The sequence below is a fragment of the Misgurnus anguillicaudatus genome, chromosome 11 (genome assembly GCF_027580225.2).
Source record: "Misgurnus anguillicaudatus chromosome 11, ASM2758022v2, whole genome shotgun sequence".
NCBI lineage: Eukaryota > Metazoa > Chordata > Actinopteri > Cypriniformes > Cobitidae > Misgurnus > Misgurnus anguillicaudatus.
This window is the reverse complement of record NC_073347.2, coordinates 26,812,848-26,826,975: the sequence shown is the minus strand read 5'-3', so window position 1 is coordinate 26,826,975 and position 14,128 is coordinate 26,812,848.

Below are 14,128 nucleotides of genomic sequence, written 5' to 3'. Positions count from 1 at the left end.
TGTAGACTATGAAAAAAGGAAGCACAAATATGGCCACTTAATATAAACTTCAGTGTTAGTGGCCGGACAGAAACTCACCAGGGGTGGCAAATTGTCATTGTTTTAAGTATAACGTTAGTTATTTTTCTAGACTGTGACCAACTTTGGCATTCAGTTCCTAATGCCTTTCTAATTGTTTTACTCAGTAAGTGTTAATTGAGCAATTCAATCCCTCTAGATTTATGGCAGCTTCCAGATGGGCTGGCTAAGAATCATGTTGACTTGCCCCAGAGCAATTCCTCGAGTAGGCCAAGACCACAGAGAGAAGAGCAAAGGTCAGTTTGCTACCATTAGAAGTTCAAGCAGTACTTTCATTTCATTTCCGTTTATGATAGACTCGAGTTTAGAGCATAAATCATTCTTATTTTTATTGTGCTTTTTGCTTTAATTGGATATAAAATAAACGTCAACATGGAATCCAGCATCTACATTCATGTTTTACAGATAAAGAAAATTATCCATGTTTGGTTTGACATGAGGATGAGTAAATAATGACAGAATTTTCATTCTTAAGTCTACTTTTACTACCTTGTTTTATGCACTCTCAGAATTGAATGTACAAAAGTTGTACCTTTTTGTCACGGGCACGGTACCTTTTAAAAAGGTCCTAACATGGACCACCTATGGTGCTTTTCCATTGCAAAGTAACCCACGATTAACGCGATGTGCAAAAATGTATTTGTGGTGGTCAATTTTGATTTTGTGGCAAACCGAGAAGTAAATGACTGTATGGGAAAGACTGCAATCCAATGATGCTCGCTCCCACTTTTTGTATGTCGTCACAGCAGTAAGCACTGCAAATATAACAACACGCCTATAATCCTTCACACTCTAAAGTGGTACTAAACTCAATGGAAAAGCTAACCAAGCAAAAGTAAGGTGAGCTGACACGACCTGACCCATGGGGTACTATGCAATAGAAAAGCACCATTAGGTACAGATATGTACCTTTTGAGGCACCAGAATTTAGCTCTAACAGCGCATTCAGACGGGGCGTCAGCTTTAGCGCTTCCCATTCACATTTAATGGGTGACGTCATGCGTTGCCGAACTGAATTGTGGATCCGTCGGTGCTGCGTCAATGCCATTGCTTACGGCAGAAATTGAACATTTCTCAACTTTTCAAGCGGCAACGCGTGCGTCAGCCAATCAGATCGCTTTATGCAAATTACCTAGACAGAGCAAGCCAATTACGTTTATGGAAGAACGGAGCATGTGTAGCGGCCACTGTGATTGGCTGTTGGCCACGCTTCAGACAAGCCTTCCATTAAGCGTTAACGCTTACGCACCGTGTGAATGCGCCATAAGGTACCAGTGTGTAACTAAGAACCTGTTTACACGAGAATGCTCGAGGGTGAAAATTTTTAAATATTTTATCGCATGTGCCTTTCGTTTACACAGCGACGTCATTTTTGGGTTTTAAAAATGCAAAAAAGTGAAACCACCCTCCAGAGTGGAAATCTTAAAAACACTCTACCCTCGTGTTCCCGTCTAACGGGGTAAAAACCAAAAGTCTGCTCACTGTGGCTCTCGTCGCATACGCGTTTACGTCACAGGCGGTAGTTTAGGAAAATAACAACAAACATGTTGGATTATTTCCATACGTCGGACCTTCAAGTAGCCATAGCAGCTATGATAAATATACAAGAGTCTTTCCAGCAGTTGTTTGAAAGATTCACGGCTAGTATTACTGATTAGAGAAGGTGCATTAATAATAACAAGGAAGGATTAAGGAAGGTTGTACGTAGGTGCTCGGACTTGGTGTTGTTGTGTGTCCGTGCTTCACATTGCCACCTAGCCGCCTGGAGTGCATACTACATCGAATATCACACACTTTTGCATCACCATATGCATGCAGACCCCCCCCCCAAAAACGCTCGTATGAACGCGGAATAAAAAGTGATAACGCAATGCCACTTTTGCGTTATCTCTTCAGATCGTTTCCGTGTAAAAGTAGCCTAAGAGGTACCAATATGTAACAATTTTGTACCTTATCTTTTTCTGAGTGTGTGGGGATAATAATTTGATTGGACCTACTTACAGTACTATACTGTATAATTCATCTCTCACATGTTTTTAATGCAGATGTATGATGGAGGATGCGAGTCCCTGTAATTCGCTTTAATTCAAATAAACGGAAAGCTCTTTTCCCAGTGTACACTATTAGCCATACTAATGCATCAATTGTTAGTACTTACCTTAAAATCTTCAAATTTATGTCTTGAACCTTGAAGGTCTGTGGATATTTATTAAATACAACAATACAACTGCCCCAACAATAACATTTTTGATGACTTATGCAAGCTGATTGTTTGTGGGTTAGTGGGTCAAAGTCAACTAAAGGGTGGCCCATCTGCAATGCTTTCACATCTGTGAGCTCTTAATATTGTAATCCTGCACTGTCACATACTTAGCCTTGTTTACAGTACAGTACACGCACGGTACACTAGCAAAAACTGGACTGTATCTGCTTATCTTGGTGTACAATGTGGAATCGTACTATGACTAAAGGAAACTCAATGTGAATGCGAATTGTTCATGTTTATAATTGTATTGATCTGTTTGATTTATCATCACGTGAATGGCAGCTATTGCCTTTGACAAAGTTTGTGGTATACATGTAGTTGGTAAGAAACGGTTGTCTGGTTTAATTAACTAGTGTGGCAAAGTTCTCTCTTCTTTGAAATCCGGCCTCTTTCGTGTGGCGAAACCTCAAAACTTTGTGTGGTTTTAAAAGTTTAAAATGCCTCGCTCTGCGTGCATTAAGGTGACTGTTCTGATATGGGGGAACTCTAAGATTTACTCACCCGACACCGAGTGTGTGCTAATGGGTTTGTGTTACGGTAATAAATCACCAGCGTCCATAAACTTGGTTGAGACAGAACATTTACAAGCACTTTACAATTCCTCACCTGTGCCAGAATCTATCATTCACCCACGCTGCCAACTGGCATGCCAAGCAAATCGTGAATGTATCCTTTGCATGTGTATATCTCAAACAAGAGTCTTCGCACGAAGAGGTGAACTAGTCATCCACGACAATAATGCATGCATGTTATGAGTGGGAGGGCCAGCTGTTTTTACACCAATACCACAGTATATCAAACACTTAAATGTAATCGATCCCTCACTTGTACAGTTACGTTTCCAACTTTCATTTTATTTAGACGTTTGTCTAAATTGCCAAATTTTTTACTTTAACCGTCTAGCAAGCAATGCGTTTTGATAAGAACTCTTTGAATCAAGATCTTATCGCATTTCTTTTTACATTCTCTTGAAGGGAACCCAAGCAAGCACAATAAAGAAAAGCATTTTCCATGTCACATACCAGACAAGTCGATTTTTTGCTACAATGAGCAGTGCTTGGTTCTATTGCTGACAGTCCAGGTAGTGCCGGCTCAGATATTACTTTTGAGCGACACCGAAACAATAGTTCAAAGGAACAGCGCTGGCATTTGATCCATTGTCCTGACAGGGGTTTAGTAGACCACCACCCACAGAGCATCATCTTACCCCGGCCGAAAGTGAGCGAGTGAGGTTTTCTCTGACTAGATTAATTGCAGGTGAGCCATATCAGGGGGCTTGGGTGGGTGACGGTCATCCACGCACATTGTGCCCGACCTTTGATATTGTGATTTGTCTATGATTTCTTGGGTTGGTATGCACATTGCTTTATTTGTGTCATATGGAAATGTGTGTGACTATAAGGTCAGGTTGGCTTGATTCTGGTGAAAGGAATCTGTCTCGCACATGTGTCTGGGTATCTTCAGGCTTTATTCATTCATTCTTCATCATCCTTTGATGTGATTTGATGGAAAGCCTGTTCGTCTGTGTGGTCTAAAAAGGTATGACCCATGCAAAGTTCTTAAGACCTGCTATGGATCATCAGATCAGATTTTTTAAATCTCTTTTCTTACTCACACATTCAGGCTCTCAGGGAGATTAAGGAATCTTCCAGTAGTAATGAACAATGATCATATGACAAGATTAGCCTCCCAACAATGTTGACAGTAATAATGTAAACTAAACGCCTTTTGTAGATTTCTTGGTAGTGATTATTACTTCTGCTGACAATGCACAGTACACACGCACACATTCACACACTGACAAAGCTCGGTTTAGACTCAAAATTTTCACACAGGTGTAATGCTGTTCATCATATTTTCCTTGTCAAACACGTAGCCATTAACAAAATCCTCCTTTGGATTGTAATTGATCTTCACACAATATTTATGATATGATGCTGTGCCCAATGGCAGTTAATAACAGAAGAGAATAAGAGAACAAGCAGTTGGCTGCTATACAGTTTCATCCGTGGGAGCCATGCAAAATGTTCTTGTGCTTTAATTACCGGTGGCTATTCTCAGAGTCAACCCAACACCGAAACCATGTTTACAATGCAATATAACAAACCCAGTTGGGTTTTTTGTTAGTTATGAAGAAGAAAACCTTGGGAGAACCTAGGTTATTACAATCTGTGTTATCTGTGTTATTACAAATTTGCAGTGCTTGTGTTCACTACTCACTGAAATGGGCCATATTTCGAGTATGTAGGCCTATTCCATACCTTCTAAATACATTTCACTTTCTAAAAAACTGTGATTTTATCACAATCTGTAAATTAATTTATGATCGTTTTAGTTCTCTTCATATCTCATATGAAATGACGACGATCTTCAGCTCTGTCCCATCTGCATTATTTAGTGACTTTTAGTCTGCATTATTTAGTGCCTTTTTTAAGTTTGATTCTGATTCCTAATAGTAAAAACCTAGAATTGCCCAATGCTATCTCACAAAAATTCTTACATATTTTACGAATTGGCTAGTAAGTATTGGTACGATTTGCCTTGACCCCTGTGACATTGGGGATAGGTGCGGGCTAAGGGGTTTCGTTGTTTTTTTTTTCATGACCAATGTCACAATTTTGCACGATTAACTTCGTATGAATTGATATGAATTAGCCAACTCGTAAAATATGTGTGGTTTCTCATGAGATCAGGCTGAATCTCATGAGAATATATTGCTTAAATATTAAATGTAAACAAAAACTTTATGAAGAGTATTTATGAAATGTAATAGAGTAAAAATTATGATAATATGCTTCGGAATGTATGTTTTCCAAAGAAAAACACTGACAAAACACAAATACTTGAGAAGATACTAAGTAGAAAGTAAAATACTTAAGTAGTGTCCACCTCTGCTTGATAATGCCCTAGAAACTTGTCAATCCACCTGTGGTCAGTGGACGTTGGCATGGACGATCCATTTACTTCTCCTTTCGGTGTTTTTTCCCATTTAGACACGTTTTCCCCGTGTTTTCGCAGATTTCACACTATACACAAATTCTGCCGCTCTGTCTTTTTGCCACACTCACATTTGCCGAATTAATATTGTTTAAGACGCAGGTTCTGTTTGACGTCGCCTAATGTAATGTTGTTTGGTCAGAGTTCGCCACAGATGTGAAAACAACAAAAAACGTACCGTGGATATAAAGTCATAACCTGCCATTGTTTACAAATACAACACTGAGCTCTAAGTGGTAAAAAGACGGAACGTCACTGCGTGTGTGAACAACACATTTTTGTATTTACTGGTAAATTCATTTAGGTAAATTCATGGTAATTTCCCCAAATTACTGTAATTATGTTTCCATCCCCGTTTTATGCGCATTTGAAGTATTGCTTTATAAATGAGTGATGGAAATTTCAAGTTTTACACAAACATTAAGCAAAAAAATGTTTTTAGGTTTGCTTAAGATGGTTTTTATTTTGTGTGAAAACGATCATGTGAATAATGCGACATGGAATTGCATTTGCCGAATATATTCTTACATATAGCGAACATAAAACCCACCTCACAATTCATAACTGCTTCCTCTGATGGATCCTCCCTGGAACGTTTCACGAAGCAGCTGTAAACGTTTAAACATCTGCAAATAGGTGAGAAATGGCAGCTGCCCCAAAGTGGTTATGGGGGAAAACACAAAACTTTTCTGTCAAAATGATTCAAAAGATTCGACTCGGGTCCCATTCAAATTACCAGCACCTAGCAGTAGTAGAGTGACACGATCTCATTCATTTCAATGGAAGCTTGGTGACTTCTGGAGACACGAGCGAAAGTGACCGTTGGTGACGGGAGGGGGGTATCCAGGACGCGATAACAGTGAGAAAAGTTTAACTTTATGCAAATGATGAGCGACTTTCAGTAGTGACTACCAATGAGAGTAAAGCAGTGGAGTTCTTGTCAGTTACCCGAGTGAATGGTACTCATTTGTTTATGACAACCAGAATTAGAAACGCCTCCTAATGACCTCTTTGATGTGTACTTGCTTGTAAGGTGTACGGGGCATAGCAGTTCAAGTTATTGCCTTGTTTTGATTACTCTTGGTTACTAGGTTACCGCTCGAAGAACTGGATGGAAACGCATCAATTCCGCATTCGTTTCATTTCTGTTTTTGCAAACTTTGATTCGCTTCACGTTTGGGTGGAAATCGAGCTAATGAGACAGAACAACCCCTTTTGTTCTTTTGTCTGTCTTTAAACAACACCAGTTTTTGTTTTGATAAGAAATTGGTCAATGCCACTATATGATTGACAAGGTTATCTTGAATTTATCAAAGATGGCATCTTTTAATTAGGATCTGTGACAACCCTTCTTTGTAGTGATCTTGTGAAGGCCTTTCTCAAGGTTTTGTTTAGATTTTAGTAATGAGATTTTGGTGAAGCGTAATGTTGTTATACATCAGTGTCAAATTTTTGCTTCTCTGTGACATTACATTTTCTAGAGTATTTCTTATGACAATTTTTACTGAACTTTTACATACTTTTTAGCTGTACAAATATTTGTTTATTTGGTCATATGGAACAAATGTAACCCCATAGTTAAAATAGGATTTATTGATGTAGGCTCATTTTTTTTCTTTTGCCGTGTACAAATTTGTTGGTTGCACAGGAAAAATCACTGATGCTTTGTTCCCACTGTCTTATGCATCTGTGTAATTTGGGGTTTAGACAGAGGACAGATTTTTATCACCCGGTTGTCATACTTTAGCCATTGAATAGGAAGGATAACTGTTGACTCAGCAAATCTCTGAACACTGTGAGAGCGGCTTAAATACGAGCACAAATACACACCCACAAACCCGTCTCCTCCCCGCCTCCCAAAAAATCACCTCAGGCCGTTGAGGTCATGGGTAAATAGATGTTTGGAGAGGTATGGGTTTGTGCGTAATTGCACTGACAGCAGAAGGGAATCGGAGGTACTGGTGTTTATTTACCTCTTTTGTTGTCCCGTGGGCAGAGACAATGAACGCTATGGCTTTGGCCACATGATGACATCTGCTCTTATACGGCGAGGCCCCGGATGCAATGCGCTTTTGCAATTCAAACCTACAGATTCAGCCAAAATGAAGTGCATAGGTATCAAAATACAGGCTGTATCTAGGTATAGGGGTGAGGTCATAAAAGATGAATTAAAGAATATGTTTGAACCAGTTAAACTTGAGTCATTGTTTTCTTTATGGAAAGGTGCGGTTTAAACTGTTTAAACAGAGCTTCTCTTTTTCTTTTAAGACATGTTAAGTTGCTAATGTGTTTTTAAATGATTTGTCAAGGTGGAGTTTTGTTACGGTGCAAGGAAAGCTATTTCACACTCTCCAATGTTTTCTTTCTCTTTTAGCAATTGTTTTGGAGGTCAAAATCACACACCCTTATGGAAACAGAATGAGAAGATCTTCGTCTCTCTCTGGCATTCGGTAGCATACACCGTTGTTGGCCGTGTTGTTGGTTGTTTCTATGCACCTTTTGTGATGCAACTGAGGGTTGTGCTTTTCTCCAGTGCATTCCTACAGTGTGGCTACAGGCAAGGGTTGGGCTCTACTGTCAAACTTTGTGCGCCGAATAAGAGAGAGAAATATCACCAAAGCCTGTTTTATGCAACGCTGGCAATCAACATCTAAGCAACTATTACCGCTCAAGCTCAATCCTGCGGTATCAATTCCAGATTTTCGTGTTTGTTTAAATGCCACTTTATGCATTGAACCATTGAACTTGAATTGAGGATAACATCTATATTAAGTAGACTAGAGGTAAAATTGCATTATGACCAAATGTCCAGTTGAGAGTTTTGCATGCTGCCTTTTAATATGAAATATTCTGGTGCGGGCTCCTTAAACAGCTTACTCTCCAAAACTTATCAGGCTAATCAGGAAAGCTATGCTGGTTTAGATACTGGCAATAAACTAGTGCTGACCAGCATAAACCAGCCTGTAGCAGCATGAAAATAGGAAAAGACAGTAGCTTTATCACATGCTTCTATCACATTGTTTTTATAGTCAGCACACCTTCAAGATAAGACTGATTTTATCACTTCCCGCTTAATGCATGGAAATGATAGCAAAAATCATGGTTGAAGAGAAGGGAAGTTCAGTTTTCTAGACATCACTTAGCAATAAACATTATAGGCTTATTTGACGTAAACTCTATTCACACAGCACTTTGGTCCCAGAAATTTCCGTAAAATTGGCAGAGGGTCTTCTTTGCGAACACAAATGCATCTCGTAAATGTTCTGGAATCACTCCCGTAAAAACGACTTAGTAACATTGCCGTACCATACTGAAAGCATTTTGTGTGTCCAAGAGGTAGAAACAATGCCGTAAGTGGCAACGCACGTGTCATTGCAAAAATAAGTTATGACACAAGGATTTAAAGGTCACGTTCTTCCTGATCCCATTTTTCAAACTTTAGTTAGTGTGTAATGTTGCTGTTAGAGCATAAATAATGATAAAGCTTAAAGTTCATTGCCAGGCGATATATTTTCTTTAACAGAAGTCCCGTTTCAAAGCCTACAGCGAATGGCAGGTTTGGACTACAGCTCTCTTCTTCAAGATTGAATGATGTCAATAAAACAATTTTTGACTAAACTCCGCCCCCAGGAATACGTCAGTCGGCAGCTTTGGCTCAAACGGCTCTGCTTAGCTAAGCTGCTGTCGAATCACAACACACTAAACAAACTACACAATCAAAACTCGTTACGTATTTCTGAAGAAGGGACTTCATAGAACAAGGAAGACATCAGCCCATTTTTAGGCAGTGAAAACAGCTGTATACAGATAAGTAAATTGTGTAAAAAATAATGCGTTTTTTATGTTATGTTATATTGTGCACTGTTAACACAATCAAAGCTTTAAAAACTCAGAAAGATCGGGACCATTAAACGCAGAACAACATTCACGTTGAGAAATGTCTGCAAACTGCACTAAAGCAGAGATCAGGGAGCTCATCACTATCCGGGCTGAAGCTGAGATCGCTCACCAGCATGACAGAACAGCACATCATGCGCTCCTTATTATCTTGTCATAAGCTAACATGTACGCGCGTGATTTGTCGAGAGAGAAATCATGGATAACTAGCAAACTTCAGTATGTGTGTGAATGCACGCACAGATTCTGGAAAATCATTGGCAGTGTGAATTAACCAAAACTTATATGATCCCGGACAAATATTCTGTTTATTTTCCGTAATCTCTGTGTGTGAGAGCTTTAGTGATGACTTGAGCTTTAGGTGGAAGTTATTTTTCCACTTTTTGTTAAAATGTTACATTGACATTGTTCACACTGTCAGTCTAAATCTGAGAGGTGGTTTAAAATCCGTTTTAAATCGCATTTCCAGAAATACATTTCAGTCTGATCGCATTTGTGTAGCTTTTTGGTTACGTTTTGCTGTCACGTCACATAAATGCAACCCCAGCGTGAACTTTGGAACAGTCCATTTCTGATTAAATTATAGGGATGTTTGGGAAAGTCCATGTATTGGGGAATATAGTTTCTACAACGTCAGACATTTCGACAGATTGTCGTGCCAGTGCAACGTCATTGCAAAAGAAAAAGTGCAAATAATCTGGAACATGGCAGAATGCTACAGGACGCACAGAGCGGATCTGAACAGTTCTGATACACAATATTGACAGTGAGTCTGTCAATCAGATATGCACTGACAGTGTGAACAAGGTTATTGACACTTATGCATTTGGTAGATGCTTTTATCCAAAGTGACTTATAGTTGTATAGGGGAGAGTGGGGCACAACCTAATGCTTTTTGACTTTGTTAAAAAATATTTAAGTTAGAGTAATCATTTTTTTTTACAAAATCAACACACACATCTCGGCTACAAATAAACACTTAACTCTTTCCCCGCCATTGACGAGATATCTCGTCAATCAAGAGAAAACGCTTCCCCACCAATGACGAGTATTTCCGTCTTTCCGCAATACCGCTATTATCCTTCTGCAACTTTTTAAAACCGGAAGTCTTGCCCTATGGCAAGCTGCTGCATGTCCGTGTCTGTTTTAAAGATCGCTCTGAATGGGATCTCCACGAAAAGTCCGTCACAAAAACTGAATCATCTCCGCTTTTTGCTCAAAATGTGGCGTTTTTGCAGAAATCTACCCATGTTCAAAAGCTGATTACAAAAGAACTACTGAAGGTATGATGAAACGTTTTTTTTTTTTTTGAAAGCAGAGGGTCTGTTCTTTCATTTGGTATATTGTATGTTTATATATTTGAGGAAGAACATTTTCTGGAAGGTATTCAACTTTTGTGAAAATCATGAAAAACGCTGGCGCTGGCTGGCAACTTTTTTTAAAAACGCTGGCGGTGAAAGAGTTAAAGTTTGTTTGTGGGACCTACTGTTATCGTACAATTACACTAAAAGTGACAGGAGTGCAAACGTTACAACTTTCCCCATAGGTGGGGTTCATTTTAACAAACAGAGGGTTTGTTGTAACACCTGCTAGAAAATGTAGTTTAAATACAAATAATCTGTCTATATATTAATGGTGGATATTGTTTATATATCTGCCTATAATAGATAGATATCCACACATTCATCTATCCATGATCCAACCATCCTTGTATTCTGCATCAATGCATACTGTATATTAATAGATAGTTTTTAAAGGGCTGCACAATTAAGACAATAAAAATCATAATTGTCAGTTATTTCCCCTGATATTGTATTAACAGTTATCATTTTGATTAACAGTATTTACATTGGTTTCATTTCATTATCATTGTATACTGGAGGCTTAGTTGTAACGCTGTGTTACAACTAACCCCGCTGTGTAAAAATGTTTTTAATCCCATCTATCAGTTACTAGGAGTTGCTGACATGTTTTGAAATGGTGTTATGTTTTATGTAACAAGACATTGATTAAAATAATATAAGGGTGGATTTGGTGACTTACACACCCAACTCAGAAAACGAAAGAAAAACATAAGGTGAAGAAATTTACTTCAATGCGTCCAAAACACTCTTTGTTCAATATCTTAACCAAAACACATCAAAACTTTTCACAAATTCACAGGAGATCATCACCTGACAGTAAGAGAAAAAGACCAAAAGCACAGATTGGTCAGCATCGTATAATTATGTAAAGTAGCTGCATTACAATTAACCCCGCGTTAGTTTGTGCCCTGCTCACCCCTATATTTTTCCAGCATGGGTGTTTCCTGGATTTGAACCCACAACCTTTTGCACTGCTAATGCAATGCTCTACCACCAAGCTACAGGAATATGTTTGCAAAATATAGTTCCTGGCACTCAGGAATGCGCAGCATGCAAGTACAGTTCGAGTAGAGGTAGAATTACATTAAAAAACATACTTCAGTCTATTATTATATTATACATTCAATTACATATTAATATTATACTGTAAAATTCTTCTGTTTTCATTTATCTGATGTTATCTGAGATCATTGCAGTTTCACATGGTGTAATTATTTCAGAATAAATGGTTAGTAATGATGATTAGTAATTAATAATAAAACTACAAGTATAATATTTTTGTAAACATTTTTTGTGCTTTATTGTTTTGTTGTAAAATTTGGACTAATCAAATTGTTTTCTGACTTTTTCTTTGATACGCATTTCAGTACCTGTCATTCCAATTAAAATTCCAATTCAACATATGGTATTGTTTGGTTTTGGCCAATTTAATTCAAATTCTCGCTCATTAATTGAAAGGGTGCCAATTCTAAAGTTCTCAATTGCAAGCAGCCCTGATTGACACACCATGTGGTTGATCCATGTGAATGACTGATTCTGTCCGTCTCCTCAGGGACAAATGCCGTATAAAACATTGTAAGAACATGCCTCTGGCCGCATCGTTGATCCCGAACTAATTCGGACAAGAGCCAAACGTCGCTTGGTTAACCCTATATCTCTCCATTTAAACACTGAACCAGAGGAGAGAGAGAGAGACGATTGTTAGAAGCCCACTGTTGCCGTTTCCTCGGCGGATGGCCTTGGATTCCCATAGGCTTAGAGGTCACCACAACCAAACAGCAGGGGTGTAAGAATGATCCTAATGTTGCTTCTTGAAGGAGGAATAAAAGATGGCTTCAGGGGGATCGGGTGTCATCCGGGGTCAAGGCAAGTGAGGGACCTTTGGCAACATGAGTATGCAGCAGCTTGCTGCTGTCTACCGTAGGATATCATACCCATGAGACGCCAACTGGGCGGAACAGGAAAAAGATCATAGACTGTGACTCCTTAGCAAATAGTGATTTAAATATCCCTTAGTTTTTTAATAGCTAAAGAGTTTTTTATTTCTTACCCGACAGGTGGCAAGAATGAAATTCTCATTTACTTTGAACGATCTGGTTACTTTAGAAATCACATTAAAAACCACAAATCCTAAGAAATGAGAGCTAAAAGCAACTAAGAAAATAAAAAAGCTTAAGAGTTTAGTTTTATTTCTTACCAAACAGGTGGCAATGGATACTATGGAAATTACATTAAACCCCTAAAGAAATGTGAGCTGCATCCTTAATAAGAAAGGAAAATAAAATATCTAAAATATTTACAGTATGATATACTTCACTGAGATTTAAAGCATCACTCCACTGCTATATACTGTAGACACAACATGATGCAAAAGCCGCTAAATGCCACTTCCGTCAAAAAAAGTGATAATGGTATTGACTAAATGCATTTGGCACATACTATACATTCATCAAATACTTTCGCTTTGAATCTGCTTAACCCCGGCCTGCAGGCTATCCAGAAATACCTGTTTTGTTGGCAGAATCCGTTAAATGCCATGAAGATTTTTCAGCAAAGTCCTCTAAGTGCTTGGAAGCAGAATGAAATGAACGACAGGGCGCAAACGCCATGGTGCAAAAAATACAATTCCCGGTTAAAGTAGGTTCACTGTAAAAAAACGTTGCTGCCTTAAAATTTTTTGTTAAATCAACTCAGCTTTACAAGTCATGTCAACAGAGATAAGTTGTCACAACTTATAAGTTGAGAAAAGTCAACTAAATTTTATAAGTTATAACAACTCACCTGTAGTTATAACAACTCATCTCTAGTCAAGATAAATAATAGTTACTTGAAATGACTTGTAAATCCGAGTTGATTCAACAAAAATTTTTAAGGCAGCAAAGTATTTTTTACAGTGTTTACCAAATATATTAGAATTTGACTGAATTTTTTTTACCCCTTTACCTTTATTGAGAAAGGACAGTGAAGAGTGACTGGAGACTTTCATGCCATCAAAGTGAAATTACTGAACCTAAACACAAAAGCATGATAAAAAAATTCTTATTTACAAGAAAGCTTGTCAGGTTTTGCGTCTGAACTCTTTAAAAACACTTTTCTCCATCATTTGAACATTATTTGATTCACTGCAAAAAATTATTTTCAAGAAAAAATTCTTAGTATTTTTTGTCTTGTTTTCAGTAAAAATATCTTTAATTAAGATGCTTTTTCTCGATGAGCAAAATGGTCCTAGAAAATAGGTCTAGTTTTTAGATCAAAAATATCAAATGTAAGTGATTTTGTGCATAAAACAAGCAAAAAAAAAATTGCCAATGGAATAAGCAAAAAATCTTGAACATTTTTCTTAATCACTAAATTTAAGAAATATTTAAGAAAAATTGCTTACCCCATTGGCAGATTTTTTTGCTTGTTTTATGCACAAAATCTCTTAAATTTGATATTTTTGGTCTAAAAAATAGACTTATTTTCTTCATTTTGCTCATCAAGAAAAAGCATCTTAATTTAAGAATTTTTTGATATTTTTACTGAA